This window comes from Anas acuta, chromosome 18 (genome assembly GCF_963932015.1).
Source record: "Anas acuta chromosome 18, bAnaAcu1.1, whole genome shotgun sequence".
In the NCBI taxonomy this organism is placed as follows: Eukaryota; Metazoa; Chordata; class Aves; order Anseriformes; family Anatidae; genus Anas; species Anas acuta.
The window spans coordinates 4,426,260-4,443,572 of NC_088996.1; the positions used below are offsets into that span (position 1 = coordinate 4,426,260).

The 17,313-nt window shown below is 51.3% G+C and overlaps 1 long non-coding RNA gene across 1 annotated transcript; it reads right to left on the reverse strand.

Moving 5' to 3' along the window:
* Nucleotides 1–4,097: 4,097 nt before the first annotated feature.
* On the reverse strand, nucleotides 4,098–17,148 carry LOC137841637 (uncharacterized). The gene is made up of 2 exons (XR_011088682.1): nucleotides 14,467–17,148; nucleotides 4,098–6,993 (listed from the first exon to the last, which is right to left on the reverse strand). It is a non-coding gene; the product is annotated as an uncharacterized lncRNA (long non-coding RNA).
* Nucleotides 17,149–17,313: the final 165 nt, after the last annotated feature.

Consider the following 17,313-nt stretch of genomic DNA (forward strand, 5'->3'; position numbering starts at 1 on the left):
GCAGAGCAGCACAGTAACGAGCTGATAGCCATATCAGTGAGTCATTAGAGAAGAGAACAGAGCTCCTGTTGATGCTGTTACCAAGTTTTAGCTCCCCCCCCAGATGTTCAGGCTTCACACAGAGGCAGGATGGAAGAGGCCCTTGCTGCCAAGCGTAACAAATACAGCTGGGAAGCCGGGGTTTGCCCACGCTGCTTCCCACAGGGCCTGCAGGTGAGGAGAGGTGCTCCTGGGCTGGCTCTGCTCCATGAGCTGCCAGCGATGTCCCGTGCATCCACAGAGAGAGCAGGGCTCGTCCTGCCTGGCTCCGCGGTGCAGGCTGGCCTCGCAGCGATGAGTGCCTCCATGCCTCCCCATCAGCACCGAGCAGCCCCTGTGCGTTTCTTGGTTTTAAGATGCTTCCTCCAAGCAGCAAGGGCTGGAAGCCCAGAGGGTTGTTATGGTTTAGTGCGCATCTAGCACAGCGACTCGCAGCCCAGATCTCTTCTGGGCACGATGCAAGATAAATACAGGACTTGTTACTACTCCAGTTAATGCCACCGCCCCTGAGAATTCAGGAAGATCAGACAGAAGTGACACCATTCATAACCCAGAAACACAGGGAACATCTTTGCTCCTCCAGAACTCCTCCAAGCTACTTTTTGACAGCAGAGGAAACCAGCCTTTCTGGGGCTGCAAGGCTAGACTACAGCAATTTGCTCAGCTCTCCAGTGTCAGAGGTGTTTGTGAGCACCCTCCCCCAAAAAACACTTGCTTCTGAGTCATTTGGGGTTTTAACCTTAACTATCCCACATCTGTGTGGTGCTTGGCCCAACGGGGCCCAACCCCTGGCATTTCAGCTTGGCCATAACAGGGTCAGCATCAGTGGAGTGCACACCAGCTGTGATGAATCTCCCTGGGATCACAAATTTTAATCCACCTTGAGAGCAAACTGCTTCTGACAGAGAGGGCAGCAGCAGAAATCAAGCCAGGCAGCCAGGCTGGGACTACAAACCATGCAGCCTGACACGCCGCTGCTGTAGGCAGTGCTGCTTACAGCACCTTCACATCAAGTTCACACCCTGCCTCCTCAGCAAGGCCTTTCGAGAGACAGGCTACGAAATTACACCAACAACAAAAAAAAAAAAAAGCAGGACTGAGACAACCACATCCAAGGCACTCCTCTTCCTCCCAGGAGCCTGAGTGCATTTTACCTCAAAGCAAAGAGAACCGGTGAGGGGGAAGTGCTCTATTTTCCCCCATTAGCATTTCCCTGCCTATTTCTCCTCCAAAGAAACCAAGCAACAGCTCCAGAAACTCCTTTCTCTGATGAACGAAAGCAGTGGAGAAGCAGCAGGCAGGCAGCATCGCTGCAGACTGGCGGAGGAGGGGGATGGCCCCGGCAGCCTGTGGCAGCCATTTCAGTCTTCCAGCTGAAACAGAGACCTCGCCCAGCAGCAGCCACAGCTCCTCAACCACTTTTAACCTTGCACAAAGGCAGCCGAGCTCCGGCCTTTCCACAGACACCCCAAATCTTCAAGTCCAGCCTGCCAAACCAGCCGCCCCTGCAGCAAGGCACTTCCTCCTCCCAGAGCTCTATTTTTACCTGCAGCCTTTTCAAGAGATTTAAATTCATTTAAAGCCACAATTAAGGCTCAACTCATGGCCTTTATCCTTAAAGAGCTGCAAAACCAGAAAATCCTCCACATCTGAGCAGGGCCAGGTCATCCCACACTACGGATGGGGCAGCAGCACTGCACTTCACACGGCTCACAGTTTGGGGTTAATCGGCACACACTGAACCCAACCTGGGCTCTGCTTGCAGGGCAGCTGCACGAGGAGGAGGCCAAACCTCTTCCAGCAGGGATTACCCACCAAGGTGCTTGTGGAAGGACACCTCTGAGCTCCCAGGGGCTAAATTTCGGATTTAGGCCTCAGAGTGAGAGGAAGAGGACTGAACTAAGGTGGGGACACCTCCAGTCAGAGCACTGTGACGCAGCTGTGAATCACAAAGCAGCCTCATCTCACCCACCCTGCACTTGTTGCACAGGAGCAATGAAAGGGCTCCATTGTCATGCTAAGCAGCCTGCTCAGCACCCCTGCAAGCCAAGCCTGCTGCCCAACAGCTCCTGCAGTCAGTCTGGCTTGCAGGGGCAGAGATATTTTTAGTGCAGGCAGTGTTTTTAAACAAGTGGAAGTGTTGCTTTAGTGGCTGAGTTACCGGCCACAGCACAGCACGGGACTGCACACAAAGCACAGGCAGGTGAATGACACACAGCTGCCAGGCCCCAGGTGAGCTTTAGCCTCCCAGAAACATACAGCTTGAGATACCCTTTGCAGCTGAGGTCAGCCCAATTCCAGGCACTGCATCCTGCAGGAAGGATCCTGCCCACAGCTGCTCACAACAGCTCGATTTGCTCAGCTCAAGATGGAGACTGATCCCTTTGCCTCTGGAGAATTAGGGGTGGGGAAAGGTGGAAGAGATTTGGGGCAAGGGAGAGGCAAGGCTGAGTTTCCCAAACAGCACCGTAGGCAAACAGCTCTCAAGAGCCCCAGTCACCTTTTGAGGGATCCCAGCGATCCCATCCCCATGCAGTGAGCCCCAGACATGAGCACGCTGTCAGGATGCAGCTCAGGACAGGTTTCCAGAGGTTGTTGCTCTCCAGCACCGTGGCAGACAAACCTCTCGTAGGTGAACTTGGCCAGTTTCCCAAGCACACCAGGGACAAAGGCAACAGCAGAGGCAGGGAAGGACTGCGAGTGCCAGGTAACGATCTGCTTTATCCTATGGGTAAGCTACTTCCTCCAGAAGCAACAGCACCACTTCACTTGGGTGGGATGGAGTGAAAGGGCTCACCCAAAGCAAAACCAAAGCAGACTTATTCTCACTTTGTGAGAATTAAGTCCCTGTGTTGCCCTCCAAAAAGCAGTGTTACCTAAGCCCTGTCAGTTATACACTAAACTTCTGCTCTGAAGGTTGTTCCAGAAGTTTTGTGAGCACACGACATCCGAGATGACATGAGTTAGTTTTGTTTGCTAAGTGCAAGATATCACTTGGTTTCCAGGACAAAAACACTTATTTCCAAATACTTTAACTACAGATAAGCAGTTCCCAGAGTTCGTTACTCCCACAAGTTTCATGACATTAAACATGAGTGCTCGAGCCAGAAGTACCTTGCATTAAGCAGGGACAAGACATCCAAGGATCCGCTGAGCTTTAAAGAGGGACACTTCAGAAGGCAGCAGACACTTCCAGAGCATCTCAAACACCTGACAATCAGCACCCTGCAAACTGGGAAGCTTGCATTCAAAGGATGACATAATGAGTTACAGGAGCTATGCAGCTTGTTCATGTTCATCCTGGGAGCAGTGATTCCAGCCACAGGCTTCTGCCGTGCCCTTGCAGGAGAACAAGATCAGCCTCCACCCACCCATGTGCAACAAAGCAAGCTTCCAAAGCCTCCTCCCACCACATCCCTTACCCCCCCAGTAGCCACATCCACACCACAGACAGGAGCTGGGCTACAAGCCACCCCACGCCTGCAGCTCGCCCAGCTCAGCACAGCCCATTCCCTGCAGACACACTTTGCCCCAGCTGAGCACGGGAAGCCAGGCAGGGCAAGCTCTGGTGTCTCTCCTTGGTCCCAGAATAAGGCAAACTTCAGTAAAGGGCTCAGCTGGCACAAGGCTGGGGGAGATGTGACCCCCAGAGAGATGTGATGGCCATCAGAAGGGAGCACACACTTGGGCTTGTACCCCATCCCCTCCAGAGCTGCCAGGGCTCTCCACGCACACACCGCCAGGACAAGGGTCAGTGCCCCAGCAGGCAAATCCGTGACTGCACAGCCCCACATCCCAGCACACCCCCAGAGCACAAGTGGAAAAAACACAGCAGTGGTGGACGTGCTGCATGGCAGGAGCCACAGCATCACTCTGCAGCCTTCAAGAAGGCAGCAAACCTCTTCTCTTTAATTACATCTGCTGAGCAGCACAGGGGTGCATCATTAAAGCTGATCCGTCTGCCCTGGAAATTTCATCTCATCCCCTTCGCAGGGGCAGGGAGCAACACAAAAGCAGTAGGGATGGGTTCCCCTATTGTCCTTGCTCAGCACTCAGGCTCCGAGTCCATTATAGGAGGCCTCCTTCTCATCTGCACACAGGCAAATCTCAGAGAACAAATGATTTAAATGGCCCGGCTTTTATTTCCAAAGATGAGAAGAGTTCTTATTTGTTCCTGGGACTGCAATTTTCTCCCCATGCTGCAGAGGATAGGAACAAACGAGCACAAAATGAAAGGGATTAATGAATGAATGAGTGGGACCTGGGCTCCCAGCTGCAGGAGGAAGGGGAGAAAGGGCCACAATGCAAGGGACTGCCAGGGTGAGATAACCCACAGGGTGGTGTTTAGCATTACAGACACCCAGCACTCCTGGGACCCCGTTCAAATGGAGATGAACTAACAAGCAGCTCTGAAAGGGTTCACTTGAGGGGAAAGCAAACACAGAAAGGCAGGAAGGGTTTAAAATTTAGACCAATCCCATGTTGCAGGGAAATACAGAAATTCTGGCTTTGCAGAAGCATTGAACTGACTGCTGACAGCACTCAGTTCCCAGAAGCTTTTGACCTCCTAAAGAGGTCCTCCTAAAGGCATGAACCTGTGTGTCCTCCCAAAGTCTTAAAAGCTGCAGAGAAACAGAAAGGCATTTGGTATTTTCGGAGGTCCCCATACCAAGCGCTGCTCATGCAAGACCTACTGACTGACCTAGCTGATAGGGGACATGAGCCCTGTGGAAGCTGCACACAAAATTAAAGCAGATCTTTCCCCAGCAAAACCACCTGGGCACCCAAACAGATCCTGGTGCAGGCAAGAGCTAGAAAAAGAAAGTGGTTGAAGAGCTGAGCAGAGCATGCACAGCAGCAGGCTCCCCAAAAGCTTCCAGTAACCCACACCACCTCACCCTTCGCTCTCACTGCCCAAAGATATCTTTGCTTTGGCACAATGGGACAAAAGCAGCATTAAAGCCACCATGGTTTAGTTGGAGGGGGGAACGAGCAACACCAGTCTCACACTGAGTGAGCAGTTACCCATCATGCTGCTATAACACATGGATTAATTTAAAAGCAAGCTTCATTTGCAGATTAATTATTACAGTACCTGACTGGATGAGCTTGCAGTACATTCACCTGGGTGTGAAATCGCACAGTAATTACGAGGTTGTACATCAGGCATGTAGATGTTCATAACGAGGTGTCCCCTAATGGCAGGGGATGTGGAACTGGAGGCTGCTGCCAGCACAGAGTCAGTGCAAGGCAGGTCAGGGGTGGAGGCAGAAAGTGAACAGGAACAGATCAAAATATTTAGAACCATGCAAATCAAATTAGCCTTCAGAAGCAACATGCAAAGCCAATGCAGGATTTTGAGGGACCCACACATGAAGGAAGCTGTGGAAATCCCACACAGGTAGCACTGGGATGGCACAGGATGGTGAGAAGCCATGCAGATCCATCTCAAGCGGATTGTCCTTCAGCTGGCACCGAGCTTGCAGCAGGTGACAGCTTGCTGGGTGTCACACACTGGGATTTCAGGAGCATCACACTTCCCAGCCCTGCAGACCTGCTCCCTTACAGCAGCTCTTCCCTTTCAGCATCCTTTGGACACAAACCGAGGTGCCAATTCCAGGCCTGGGGTGGAATCTGCACCCCCGGAGAGCACAGGCAAGGCAGTCCCCAATCAAATCCCATTCTTGGCCAGGGCACAGCTGATTTTTCTCATGAGCAGTGACATCCAATGCACTTTGCCCTGCTAGCTATCCTAGGCAGCACCTTTCTAACAGGACACCCAGAGCCAGGGACAAGGAGGACATCTGTCCTTGGTGGGACCCTTGCAGCCCACGCAGAAGCTTTGTTCACCTTCTTTTGGCTGGCTGCAGCCTCACTACTCAGTGATGGGCGCTGGGTCCAGCTCTTTTGGGGACTTCTGACCTTAATTTTGAAGTGGCTCAGCACAGGTCTGCATGGCTCAGAGAGCCCAAGAGGCAGAGGAGAAACCTCGTACCTCCTTGGGGATGACCCCAAAGCAGGCGAGTGGCACTGCTGAGGCCAGCCAGGGAAAGGTGGCACAGCCCCACGGAGCCGGGAGCCAGCAGAGCAACACGTACCATCAACACTACCTGCACTCCAAGCCTTCTCTAAGTGAAGCTCAATTTGCCAACGGGGCTGGGATTTATTACCCTGATCAAAGCACTAGGAACAAATGCAAGAAGTATTTGATGGAAGCTGTGAGCACTACGGGATTATAAACACTTATCGAGGGCTCGCATTAAAAGCGGCGACTGAACCAGGCTGCAATCTGCATCCAGGGCCAGGACCTTGATTAGAGCATCGTCCTGTTCAGCAGGGGACGTGGATCCTTCTCTAATTTCCAGCCACCTCCTTTGCTGCTGGCTGCCCACAGGTTGCTCAGCAACGAGGGCTGATGCTGCCAATTTATGTGGAGTGAGGAGCCCTCAGGCTCCCGAGATGAGATGCTCTTACCCAAGGATGTGTGCAAGGCGCTTTTGTGCTCAGTCGCAGCAAGTGGTAAAATGCTGGGGGAAACTGGGAGCACTTGGCATCTCCAGGGCGAGGAGGGCATCACTCACAGGGCAGCAACCATGACTAGATCAGACAAATTAAGCAAAAAAACTGCGTATTTGTCCAGCACAGCTGCCTGCAGCCCCCTGTTATGTCCCATCCTGGCACGCAGGATCCAGCCTCCATCACTGGAACCTGCTCCCGTTGTTCAGCAGAACTGCAGTAGGCGAGACCTGGCCGATTCCAACGCTGCCAGCCCCAGGCACAAGGCAGAGCTGGCCGGCAGGTGGAGGCAGCACAGACCCACAGCAGGTTCAGGGGCACAGGAACACGACAGGGCCCTGCAGGATGAAGACGGGGTTCAACTTGTCCTTAACCCAAAGGGCCCTTTTCCCACAAGGCAGCAGGAGCCAAAGCTGCTGTCCCAGCTACTTCCCAACACTGAAATACATAAATATAGAAAGCCAAAGTCAGTATTTGTGACTCCTAATTAACTACATCACCAGAAATTAGCAACACAGCACAAGCTCAGAGTAACTGAGCAGTCACGCAGCTGAGGGCTGAGATGTCTCCCATCTCCTGTCAGCCCCCTGGAGAACCCCACAAGCCAGGCCTGGAAGAACCAAAGGCAGCAGAAAAAAAAAAAAAAAGTTTTATTCTTCATCAGGAAATAAAAGTTTCAGGAGAAATGAGATAACAAAAGCTGCTTTGCTTTTGCTGAGGCCCCAGGGAAATGAGGCCAGTTATAAAACCTGCCTGGAATTTAGCAGGCAGCTGCTGGGAAACCCAAATTGAATGGAGAAAGAAATTAGGATGGAGAATTAGTGACAGAAGAGAGGAGCTTTCCCTGCTCTATACCCAAACACAAGCACCTGTAGCACTTGCTCCTTATTGCCACCTCGTTGCACAGCTGGAGCTGTGGGCACATCACCCCGGGGACTGGGGCTCAGGCCCTGCCCAGGGCAGCTCCCACCTCATCCCACAACAGCACAGCCTTTGGGATTTGCCATGTGTGACTTGGTCCCAGCTCCCCTGTTCTTTAACACCACGTGCTGTAGACATGCTAGGTACATTTAGTTTCATTTATATCTAAGTTGTGACCTGCAGGATGGAGCTGCCTCATCACACACCTTATTTGTGCTGCCGTAGAGCTGCAGCTCTGCTACACCAGCACCACTGGGTGCTGAATGCACAAGACCCAGTCCTGCAATCCTGCCCCTGGGTGCCCAGCACCTCCCGAGCTGTCTGCATTCACCCCGAGGAAGCATTCAGCCTCTGGGCTGAGACATCCAGTTTATGTACTTGCCTGCATGGGGGCTGGATGTCTTGTTGCTACTTTTAGTTCTCCATTAAAAGCAAACGGTGACCTTTGGTGCCCCTAAGCAAGGGCATCTCGGGAAGGTCTGTCTGGAAACTAATGAAGACGGAAAGTTTTCCATGCGCAGCAGAAGGGAGAGGTTTCATTAAGAACAAGGCAAACCATTCCCCAAGCAAGAGCAGCTACCAAAGGAAATCATTCAAAGTTACCTCCCATCACACACAACTTAATTAAACGAGGATCCTTCCTCCAAGGCATGATCAGATTTCTGGAGCCACGCTGAGAGGAGAAAGGAGCTGCCTGCAGCCCCGTGGGGCTGTTTGCGGGTCACGTTGCCGGTGCCAGAGGCAGCCCCTCCATTTCCTCGCAAACGGGCCTCAAGAGCTGTGCTTCCCTGAAGGCTTCCCATCAGGGAATGAGGCCACAGCTCATCAACCCACTTGCACCCCTGCCCACGGGCCCAGACCTGGCACCCCCCCAGCTTCAGGGCAAGCACAGAGGGAGCAGGACTTTAGGTGGCTGTCACCTTGCTCACCTGATCCCATTTCAGAGCCTCGCTGTCTCCTCAAGCTTGCAGCAGGAGATCCACTTAACCCACACACCTCTCACCTCCATTTCCTAAGAAACCACATTAGCTTCTTTTATCAGGTCTTTAAGCCCCGTGCTCCATCTCTGTCTACTGCACCAGACAAACCCACTGGCAGCTTTTCCATCTGCAGACATGTCATTTAAATGGAATTATGCCAGCATCGGGGTTCGTGCTGTTCCTGTTCTGTAGACATGCTTTGGAAGTGGATGCAAACTGATCTAATATCCAATTCTGCCTTTCCCCAGATCTGTTGGTACAGCTCCCTTGGCTTCGGTGCAACTGAAGAGCTGGGTGCAACTGAAAGCAGGATCTAGCGTAGGACACTGCGGAGTTATTAGTGGTGCATGAATAATCTGGAGAAAATGCCCTTTTAATGCCAGCAGTGATAAAAGTGCAAGAGTGGAGCCAGCAGAAGTATTTCTCTGCTTGTGTATGAGGCACAGCCTGCTTTTGACCCACTGCTTCCAATAAGCTCAGCGCTAGCTCAGAAAACGGCCTCCAGACACCAGAGACCACGGAGGCTGAGGCCTCAGCCCCAGCACACCCCAGCCAGCAGCAAGAGGACAGACAGACAGACAGCCCTGGGGAGCAGCAGCCCCAGAACTTGGGCCCTGCAGCCCCACAGTGCCAACAAGGGAGCCCATTCCCTGCATCTTGGGGTAGGAAATGCCCCTTCTCAGCTGACTGCCCTAATGAGTATCACCTCATCAGCCAAACAGGCACTTGGGATGGCATGAATTGGCTTAACCAACCATCAGGAGACATTTTCCCCTTTGGGGTGAAAGCCATTAGCAGACCACACAGTATTTTCCAGCTTGTATTGGTCTGATTATATCCATCAGACAGGCTTTCATTGTGCTTTCCCCCCCAGGATTAAAGTACTTTTTGCTATATGGGGAAGTACTTAACAGTGTAATTAAGTCACCAGGCCCTTCGTTTGATAAGGACTAAGCAGACTGAGTTCTCACATTCCCTCCCTGCATGGCATTTTGGCATTTCCTTCTAATGCTTTCCAAGTTTTCAGTATTCTTTTAAAGCCCGGATACTAAAGCCGTGTAGATGAATTTAGCATCTCTGGCCTTGCCCCTGCCCGAAGCAGGAAGGAATCACCTCCTGCCCTCGCACCCTGCCTGTAGCCATTCCTCCTGCCCACCTGGGAGCTGAGAGCAGCATGAAACCACCCCCACCCCACACGCTGCCACCCCCTTGCAGGCACCACGCTGCACCTATTTGACGGCAGAGCTGGACAAAGCCGTATCAGCTCACTGCAGGCACCCTGTTACAGCACCACACAACAGAAGGGTTTCTATATCCAGCATTACCTCTGAAAGCACAGGTACAATCAGAGGGCTTTCACCTCACCTGTTCCCACACCAGACGCTGCTGTGTGCTGCTGGGATTGCTGCTAACCAGCAGAATGTGCTCCCTCCTGATGCTGCTCCCCACGCACAGGGCAGCGTGCTAGCAGGTATTGCAGAGCCTGCTCAGGGAGAGGCAGAGATGGAATCTCATTTTAGGAGCACACGGAGGAAAAATAGTTTCTCCACGTATTAGGATAAAGTTACTTTTGGCTCAAGTTGATGCTGCACAGCCATTTCTGCTGGAACAGCTTCTTGCAGAAACCTCCCCATGGCTACAGCTACTCACAGACCTCAGGAACAGTTTGAACCCCCCTAAAAGAAGGAAAATTAAGCTTTTAGGAGGAAGAAACATTTCCATTCACGGCAGCAGCATTGCTCTCATTTCCGAGACTGAGTACTATGTACAAAGATTACCTCCCATCCTGTCCCCCAAAGTTCAGGGCAAGAACATCTTTTAGCTTTTAAAGCCTCAGAGGTGGACATTTGTAGTGCCAGTCCTTGGTGCTCTCAACTAAAATAAGTGGGATTAAATGGTGTTAATTTAACTTAGTTGCACACTGATGTGAACTACTCTGAAGCCATATGTGAGGCAGAACATGTCCCAGGTGTCTGGGGACCAGCAGAGGGACACGGTCCTTGCGTGAACACTAAGTGGTGCTTCCTGATGCACAGCAGCACACGAGCCAGGGAGCAGCTGGCACAGGAGCTGAGAAGCCACTCCAGGATCAAAGGAGGCTGCAGAGGGCTCATCCCCACCCTGTCTGCTACAACCCATTGCTGATGATGCACACCAAACCCTTCACACTGGTTACAGAAATACATAGGTACTCTTTAGTTCTGTAAGACATCTCACAGCTACAGCTGCTTGAGGGAAGCTGAAGCACCCCTCCTGAGGTTTGGTGGCTGCAATAAGCACTGGGAAACAAGCACTGCCCTCCCAGCTCCAGATCACAGCCACCTGCCAACTGCTCTTGCGAAGCCCCATGCCACCAGGATGCCCAGCAGCAGCTATCAGGCTGCAAACCACTCCCAAAAAGCAGCCAGGAGCTCCCCCAAGCCACCCCCACCCTCAGACAAGCACACAGCTGTCCTCAGCACAGGAGCAGGCTCTCACCTTATTTTACAGCAGCTACAGGTGTGGGGAGCAGCTTGGTTATTTGAAGGACTTACAGGACAGTCCTTGCACACAGAGCAGGACCTGCTGCATGCAGGACTCCTCTGGGTGCCCCAGGGCTGCTGCACACAGAGGCAGACCCTGCAACACCTCCAGCGAGTGCTCATGTCTGCTGCCAATATATTTTTAGGTGACTAAGACACCTTTGTTCAACAAAGTGAAAATTGCTTTATCTTGCAGCATAAAGCCTTGTCAAAGAGTAAAAAGCAGGTAACTGGCTTGACATGGTGGCCCCAAACCCATGCGTGACAGGCAGCGAAATAACAGCCCTTGGGCACTGAGTGTTTTTTCCACTTACAGGGCACTTTCGGTGCAGGAATGTACTACTTCTGTAAACCTGCCTTTAGTCCAAATGGAATCCAATCACAGAAGATACCACGGACACAAAGTTCTGACTAAAAGTTCAAAACAGTCACAAAGTGCCCTTGGTGTGGGCTCAGAAAGCTGTGATCAGCTTTGAATGCGAGAACCACTGCGTGCTCAGGAAACGGCCTCAAGTCGAGGTCAGTCCTGTGCGAGGGTGGCAAGAAGCCAGCTGCAGACTGACATCTGCTGAAGGTCCCCAAGGGACCCACAAGAAGTGGGACAGCTGGGATGAAGTACCCTCTGTGGGATGCTCAGGGTATCCCAGCAGCACCCCCCAGGCTCCCAGTTCCCATCCCAGAGCCAGGAGAAGGGAGCCCAAAGGGGACCTCGAGAGGGCTGCAAGTGCCACATTGCTGCCAGCCCCCCCCAGAGCTCGAGGGATGCTCAGGAGCAAGAGCTGGGTACCCAACGGCAGGCAGCAGCACAGAAACAGGCTGATGGGAAGGGAGGCATCAGGCAACACAGCCAGCAAGGCAAAGATGCTTATTAATCTGAAAACTGTCACAAGAAGCCTCACGGCACCTTCCTCCTGAGAGCAGAGCGTGGCAGGCTCTCCAACCCACCTCATTAGTGCTTTGCCAGCCACAATGGGCCAGCTTTCAGAAATGCATCCCAGCTATCAGAGTCCAAAACAATCCCAACCAAGCCTGCTTCCCACTCCACAGTGTGTGTTGTGCCCACTGCCAGCCGGAGACTCATCCCTTCCCACCCCAGCACCACGCTGGCTTTCCCACAAGCAAAGAAAAGCAGCATCACCCTTTTCAGCCTCGCCAACGGAACAAATCAGCACGCAGCAGTGCTATAATTGAGGCCATCTGCACCAGACATCAAGGTGTAGATGAACTTACGTGTTCATGGGGCTGATTTATTTGTAGGAGCTGTTAAAATATCTTCATTATCCCAACCTCTTGATGTTGCACATTAATAAAACTCAAGAGCCCAGATGAGCACACTTTGTTAGTGCTCCAACTAATCAATGCAAAAACCTCCTTGGAAACATGGGCAGCAGCACAGAAGAGTTGAGTGGTCTCAGGGTGCACTGATACCAGCACCGAGCAGCCCTTCACCCTTCCTTAGCACCTTCACACCCACTGCTCCAAGCCTCAGCATAAGGCTTCATTTGAAATGAAGACATTTCAAAGTACCAGGTGAACGCAAATGCCTCAGAAGGAAGTTATGAAACCTGAGCAAGAAGCATGACCCAGAGCCCTGAACTCTGAGCAGCAAGGCTGCTGTACCCCACGGCAGGCAGTGTTCGATGTCAGTCTGCTCGAGTGACCTGCAGGATGCCAAGGCAAATTGGGGAAACAAGAACAGCTTCAGCCATCCTTGCCAGATGGAAGTAATTCCACATTTCCCCCAGCCTAGTGCAGTGCATCACTGAAGACAGACAGACTCTGGTTATTTTAACCGATCTGTCTGGAGTTGGTCCATGGTTCCCTGGCTTTTCACATGTAATTAGTAATGCACAGGTTTCGGTAAGTGATTTCAAACATGCTTAGAGAACCAGCAGCTCTAGAAATTCATGCAGTGATTACTGAAAGCCTGGATTCCCGTCATTACCTGGGACCTTCGTTAGCTCACTGCGTACCACAGCCCACGCAGCGAGGCTATGATCAGTTTTCCTGTTGCAGAGCCCCATCAGTGGAGTCGCAGCCTACAGGTGGTCACACCAAGACAATTCCTACAGCAAATTTATCAGACAGGAGAAAGTGAAATTTAAGCTCCTCCAGCCCTCAGCCATCAGAAGGCAGCAGTAGCAGCCAGTGAACCACAGCACACACACTGGTTATGCAGAAGCATTAACCACTTAGTCCCCAAAGTTCAGTTCTCAACAAGTTTTTTTTTTTTTAAAACCTTGCCCTTACACCTCCTCAGTTCAGTCCTTTAGCCCAGAAACCTACCTCAGAAATGACCTTTTTGGCCAAAAGTCTCTTGCCAACACCCCACCAGAGCTCCCAGTGGTATCACACTACAGGAACCAGCATCACCAGCACCCCACAGCAGCAAGGACAAGCTGCAACACCTGGCCTCATTATCTTTCCATATGAAACCAAATACTTCCCTGTATATTTAAGGTCTGCCAAACCCAATTTTAAATGATTGCCAAATGCTCCTTTTTTATATTCTGCAGTAAATAGTTCAAGTTGTCAATATAATGCCCTGAAAACTAGGAGTTGAGATATTAGTCACTAAAATATAATTAAGCGTAAGACAATTGTACGCTGAACAACTGCTAACGAGCGATAACAGGGCTGTTGAGCAGTGATGATATGAGCTATCTCAGAGTTGAGCAATTTTGATAGTATAACACATATTACAACATATACAAGAATTCAAGCACTTACAATCTTAGAGTTAGCATCCTTATCTGCCCCAAATTACACACAAGCCTCTTGGTATTAGGCCACGCTCCACAGGGTGCAATGAAGTCAAGGCAGACAGCCGCATTACCCACCTCAGACACCGCTTTCCAATCATTGCCATTTGTTGGTGAACAGCTGAAGTCTGAGCCACAAACAGTTGAGGCACAGCTGGTTTCTGCAAGTTACTAAATTGCTTCCAAAAACCATGCCAAGAGTTGCAGGATTTATTAAATTTAGAGATTAACACAGGTAGCAGTACCTGGCAGAGCAGCTTAGCTCAGGCACGCAGCACAGTTCCCACCTGGCTGTAGCTTGCACATTGCACGAAACATAAAAAATCTTAAGTCCCTACTTTTTCTTATCTTCTCAGAAAAAAAAAAAAAGGCAAAAACCACAACACTATAAGCTTATTTACACCAAGCTCATCCAAGTGTTAACCACAAGGAAGTTGTAATTATAGAGACTATACAAACATGACCTGGACACAACAAATAAATTGAATTAGAAGAGCTCAAAAAGGCTCAAAAGGACAGAAAAAGGTCAAAACCCTCCTCTTGCACTGCAGCTCTGCTCTCCCCAGAGCCCTGGGGTAAGCAGCAGACAGGAGAGCTGGGAGCAAGCTGCCCTGTTCAGAAGGCACAGCCCCCTCATTCCTAGCCCCAGCAGTCTGCTTACACTCCATCATTTCAACTTTATTCCCCTCAAGAATAAAAGAAGCAGGCAAAGCCAGCGCAGCTTACCTGCTCTGAGAACCCACACGCTCAGGATGCTGTGCTGGTGAATTCAGTGCTGCATCTCTCCAGCCAGCCCCAGAACGTGCCCCTTGGGGCAAGGGCAGTCCTCCACAGGAGAGCAAAGAGCAGCCTTAGCACCAGCCTCCCCTGCAGCTCCTCCATGGTCACACGTGTTGCTCGGATGATGAAGGCTGGGTCCTGCTCTGCTCCTGGTGCCACGCTCCCAAGCTCTTCTTCTTGGCAGCACCCAGGCTCACAGTCCTGCAGCCATCCCTACTGCAGCCCTCAGTGCCCCTGAGCAGATTGGTCACCTCCAAGGCTGGGCTCTGCCACGCCTCAGCTCAGCGAGACTTCCATTGCTGTTTCAGCTCAAATAAGAACACTTTGCATCTATCCATCGTTTCACAAGATGATCTTCTTGTACCACAAAGAATTACTACTAAGAACCCAGAACAATCCCCATAATAGCTTTTTAGGTTTCCTACTGTGCATAGCTACTCTGAAGAAGAGTCAACGAGAACCTACTCAGAGCAAGAAAAGAACAAAAACAAAACCCCCTACACTTTATAAATAAACATTACAGGCAGAGTCTCAAGGCAATTATATATAAAAAAAAAAAAGTAAAAAGTTCACATCAAAAAACCCTCTTTAAACATAGGGAGAAAAAAAAAAGCACCCACTAAGCTTCCATCTCACCCTCTATTTGTAAGTGAGGAGAAGACAGCACAGCCCCATTGGGGCCACTCATACCCAGCAGATGAGACTCAGTCAATTAGGGCTGATTAACAGGCTTCAGCTGGGGAGAACATGAGTCCCACCAGGGACAAGGCGCTGTTGGTGCCTCTGTGAGGAACAGGACCCCTCTGCAACAGCTAAAATCCTGGTATTGAAAAGAAATGTAAACTGAGATTAGTCTTGACATTTCTGGGTCTTGTAAGCACAGTGGGTGACAAAAGCAAATTCTGGATCAGAGCCTTCCTCGGAACAATTTAAACCTCTCTATTTTAAGGAAAGACTGAGCTAAACAAAGGGGTGACAGCCCATAAATTGAAAGCAGCGGTATGTGGTGTTCCGGGATTATGCTAAAATCAAGCAGTCTGAGTATCCTCCAAAATGCTTATTTTTGTAAATTAGAGAGAAAAAGCGTAATTGCTGCATGGGCTGCTGCCCCGTGAGCCATCCTGAGTCCTCGTCCCTCATGGCGTGTCCCTGAGTGCTGCACGGAGGCACTGCTGGCCAGTGTCAGTGACCCCCTTGCAGGACTAAGGGCCGGTTCGCTAGGAGGAAATCAGTGGGCAGGAAGTAAAAATTAAACCAGTCAGTGGAAAACAGAGAGGAATGGTTTTTGCATTCGTCTGCCTACGTTGGCATTTTGTCAAAGGACTATTACAGGGAAACTGCACTGGGAACCAGGGACTTCAGTGGGGGAAAAAGCTGCATTTTTCCTTCTTGAGGATAGCTGAGTCTCGCGAGCTATCCCACAGCAACAAGAGACGGATTTGAGGTGAAACTTGAACTTTTGGTGCGTTTCCCTGTCAGGTCAGTTGATGCCTCCCTAAGCAGCAAATCCAGCCTCGTCAGCAGTGAGGTGAGGCCGCAGCGCACTGAGGCTTCTCGTTTTCCATCCCAGCCGGACCGCGGCACGCTCAGCACAGCCCTGCTGCGATGGCACCGTGCCGGCCTCCGCCTGAGGCTGAACCAGAAGAAATAGTGACATCTGCTGAAGAGAGAAGCCTCCTTCCCCAGCACCGCGCCTGCTTCTCCTGCCCGGCTGAGCCCTGCACTGCTGCACCTGGAACCATGGCGGGGAGGTGGAAACGCTCAGCAAATCTTTCAGATTTGAAATGAATCCATGGGTGAGAGGAGCTGTGAGTTCAGGAGGTTGGCCATGGTTTCAGTTTTGCTGTTTTTCCCTGCGTTGGTTGCATTTGAAAACCCTTGGAAAGAAACACTTGCGAGCAGGCTGGGTGCCGCTGCTGGCTTCCTCAGGTCGTGTTTCACATCCGACCGCTTGCGATGGCTGCAAATCCCAGGGATTAAAATCCCTGCCGGCCACGTGGACATCAGTGGTGCAGTCCTGGGGCTGAATCCTGAATTTTGGAGCGAGCTGTGGGCTGTATCTGGGTTGTGGGCACCAACACCTTGGCTCTGGGTCTGGCTGTGATGCTCCCAGGCTCGGCATCTGCTGGGATAACCTGCCTCACTGGAAGTGCTGGAGAGCTGGTGCTTGAGACCCCCACCCCAAAGCAGGGTTTTTCTGGGGGATAACAACAACACTCACGGCATTTTTAGGAGGGAACTTTGTGAGGATGCTGGGCCCCGATGAGCGCTCGGGAACAGCTGGTGAGGGACCTCTCCTCAGGGCTGCACCCTGCCAGACAGGGCTGGTTCTGGAGGCTTCCAGTCAGTTCTGGCAGGGTCAGTTCTGGAGGGTTCCAGTCAGTTCCTGGGGTTTTCAGTTTAGGAATGTTCCAGTCAGTTCTGGAACGTTCTGATGGTTCTGGAGGGTTCCGGTCAGTTCTGGAACGTTCTGATGGTTCTGGAGGGTTCCAGTCAGTTCTGGAATGTTCTGATGGTTCTGGAGGGTTCAGGTGGTTCTGGAGGGTTCCAGAATGTTCCAGGTGGTTCCACAGCACCCCAGGGGCAGTGCAAGAGGAGCCCAATCCAGAGCAGGTTCCCCACTTGAGGCTGATCCTGACAGAAAAGGGGGTGTGGGATGGGGGTGTTGATTTCTCTATTTTTCTCACTCTCCAAACTTGTTTTAATTGGCAAGAAATACAATTAATTTATCACCAGCTGAGGCACCCTGCCCATGACGGTCATTGGTTGGCAATCTCCCTGACCTTAACGCAA